Source organism: Equus quagga, chromosome 20 (assembly GCF_021613505.1).
Source record: "Equus quagga isolate Etosha38 chromosome 20, UCLA_HA_Equagga_1.0, whole genome shotgun sequence".
NCBI classification, from domain to species: domain Eukaryota; kingdom Metazoa; phylum Chordata; class Mammalia; order Perissodactyla; family Equidae; genus Equus; species Equus quagga.
The window spans coordinates 43,165,788-43,169,310 of NC_060286.1; positions in this window are offsets into that span (position 1 = coordinate 43,165,788).

The following is a 3,523-nucleotide window of genomic DNA, read 5'->3' on the forward strand; positions in this document are numbered from 1 at the left end:
GGAGCGGCGCGGAGTCGAGCGCTGCGCAAGCCCGGCCGGCGCCCGAGCCCCGACCCCAGCCCCGACCCGGCGGCCCAGCCCCGCGGCCCGCAGCCAACCAGGGCGCGGCCAGCGCGGGCGCAACCAACCACCGCGGGGCCGGCCGCCGCCGCGCTGACCTCAGCGCGCCGCCCCGCCCCCGCGCTCCCGGCTCCAGGCTCCCGGCGGGATCGGACCTCGCCGCTTGCCGTAGGGAGACCGGGATGCTGGGAAGGCCGGGGCGGGCGGGGTCGGAGGGGAGCGACGCCCGGCGGGGGCGGGGCCTGGAGGGGTGGGGCGAGCGAGGAGCCAGTGCGCCGCCGAGATTGCGAGCCCGCGCGTGCGCAGAGGGCGCCCGGGCGGCGTGCGCGAGCGCTTCTTGGACCGGGCATCTGGGTGCTCTGCCCGCGCTGGTCCGCGCGCACATCCCCGCTCCTGAAAGGGGCCCCGGGGCTCGGAGCAGCTGCCGCGGGCCCTTGCCTGCCTGAGACCTCGGGGCCGACGAGCCGAGGTGGGCGTCGAGAGCCGCCCCGGAGGCGGAGCTTTGCCGGCCTCGGCTGCGTGACGGACTGTTTTAAAACCGGGGCTTGTCCGAGTTCGGAGCGGCCTTCGAAAACGCGGGCCCACCTCTGACTGGACGGACGGGAGGCTGAGGCCGGGACAGGGCTGAGGGCTGCTGGAGAGGGCGACCCAGCGGGCCACCCAGCGCCGGCGAATCCGTGCAGCCCGCTCAGTGGCCGCGTCAGATTCCACTGTCCTGCTTACCGCTCCCCGCAAATGAACGCCTGGGGGCGGCAGTTTAGTAGAAGCCGCCCGCTGTCAGCCTCCAGGCTCGGTCTGCCTAGCGAGTCACCACTTGCGCTGAGATTGTTGAGTTTCGGTGGCCGGGGAAGGAGGATGATGGAGAACATTCCCACCCAGACAAACCTTTGGTGTCAGGACAGGAGGGGCGGCTTGGAACTCGGGGAGGTCGCTGAGGCCATGCGGGTGGGAGAGGGCTAGGAGCCGGTGCAGGGCCGTGAAAGCCCGGGAAGGGGAGGAGGAAGGGAGTTCCAGCAGGAGCCGGGGCGGGGCAACGAGTAGAGTTGAGCGGACAGATGGAGGTTTGAAGGCGGGAAATTAAAGCAGTTTTAGTGACCGTGGCAAAACTAATCTATGGAGATAGAAATAATAGTGCTACCTCTGTGGAGGAGGTATTGACTGGAGAAGGGTAGGAGGGAGACTTCGGGCTGCTAGAAATGTTCTATAATCTGATTTGGGTGGTGGTTATGCAGGAGTACACGTAAGTAGCATTCTTCAAACTGTACACTTAGAGTAGTGATGTCACTGTCTATATATTGTACCTTAATTTATAAAAAGCAGGCAAAAACGATCTTTTTTTAATTTTTTTTCCTTTTTCTCCCCAAAGCCCCCCAGTACATAGTTGTATATTCTTAGTCCTGGGTCCCTCTAGTTGTCGCATGTGGGACGCCGCCTCAGCATGGTCTGATGAGCAGTGCCATGTCTGCGCCCAGAATTCGAACCAACGAAACACTGGGCCGCCTGCAGCGGTGCGGGCAAACTCAACCACTCGGCCATGGGGCCAGCCCCCAAAAAACAATCTTTGGTGTTAGAGATCAGAGTGTTGGTTACTTTTCGGGAATTATGAACTGGGGAGCTAGGAACATTCTGTATCTTGACTAGACCCATCTTGTTACATGAGTCTATACATATATAAAATTATTCAAACTGTACTCTAAATATTTGTGCACTTTACTATATGTGTATGATACCTCAATTAAAAAGTTTTAAAGAAAAAAAGGCTGAGCAGATCACCTAACTCAAAACTAAAGATTTCCTACTGGTTTAGGATAAAGACCAAATTCCTTACCTTGGCTTTTAAGTAGGAGGATCAGACATCTGAATTTGTCTGGGACAGTCTCTGTTTTTTTGTCTTTGTCTCTGTGTAAGTATAACCATGTCCTTCATTCCCACAGTGTCCCCATTTGGACAGTATATTCTGGCATCTCCAGGCCCAGCAGACATGGCCTGGCCCTGTTCAGCCTTCTAGCCCTGTCTTTACCCTTTTTTCACATTGGTTTAAAGAAAAAAGGAAATTTTATTGTTTTATGTCACCAAATCCCCTACCCCCTCTCTCTAACAGGGACTGTGGCTGTTGGTCTCAGGTCCCACCGTCACAACTTGTGCTGAAAAGCAAGGTCGGCAAACTACAGCTCTGCGGGCCAAATCCAGCCTGCCACTTGTCTTATGAATAAAGGTTTACTGGCGCACAGCCATGCTCATTTGTTTACTTACTGCATATGGCTGTTTTCATACTATAACAGCAGAGGCAGAGACTAAAGGGTCCACAGCGCCTAAAATATTTATTTTCTGGAGGCTGGAAGTCTGAGAGCAGGGTGCCAGCATGGTCAGGTTCTGAGTGAGGGCCCTACTCCTGTTAGAGGGCTGTCTTGCCGTATTCTCATGCAGCGGAAAGAGGTAGCTCTCTGGTCTCTTGTGAAGCAATAATCTGTTTTGTGAGGGCTCAACTCTCATGATCTAATCACCCCCCAAAGGCCCCACCTCCAAATACATGATGTTGTGAGTTAGGATTTCAGTATAAGAATTTTGGGGAAACAAATGTTCAGCCCATAACAGCCTCCTTACAATAAATTCCTTCTTGGGCTGACTCCAGTGGGTTTCTGGTCTTTGCAACACAGCAAGCTGGACTAAGCCTAGCCTTATCCCCAGCACCCCGAAACATGCATAACATACGATAACTTCAAGCCACAAACAATATCTCAGTTCAGAAATTAGACTGTCCGGGTCTATTGAGGGAAACCTCTGAACTTAACTTTAAATCTTCTCCTCATGCCCGACACAGGCCCTTTAAGTTCTGAGATGACACTGGGGACAGGGGTGTCTTCCTTGTTCCTTCCCCGGCCTCTCTCAGCTGACCTCACCCTCCTTCCACCCACCTGTGGCTGCTGCCAGGGAGGAGGGAGAGGTGTTGGTGAGGGCTACAGTCTCACCTCTGGTCTGGCAGAGTGTAAACTGACCCCTTCCCTCCTGGGGACATTCGTGGACTCCTCAGCAGTTCCCTGCTGCTCCCTCTCCTGAGCAGATGTGTCACTTTTCTGATGGCTGCAGAAAAGTGCCCTCTGCCTATCTATGGGGACCACTGAACAGGACCTAAGATAACCCATCTATGCAGCTCACATCTATCCATGCAGCTCATGTCTCGCACCCCTTGCCCTGACAAACCTTCGGGAGCAGGCAGATCCCAACATAGCAACACACTCCCAGCTGTGCCTCCAAAGCAGCTTGTGAGTCTGTCTTTCCCAGCTAAGAGTCCATTCCCAGGCCACTGTACCCCCAAATGGAGGGCCATGTCTTAAGCTCTCTGAGGAATCCCTTCGAAGCCACTCTCACTAGGCTTCAGGTGAAGGAAGGAGTGCCCCCACGCTCTGTGCCCTGGCGGACCACGTCATCAAATCCTCTCTCTCCCACTCTCTCACCTTTTATT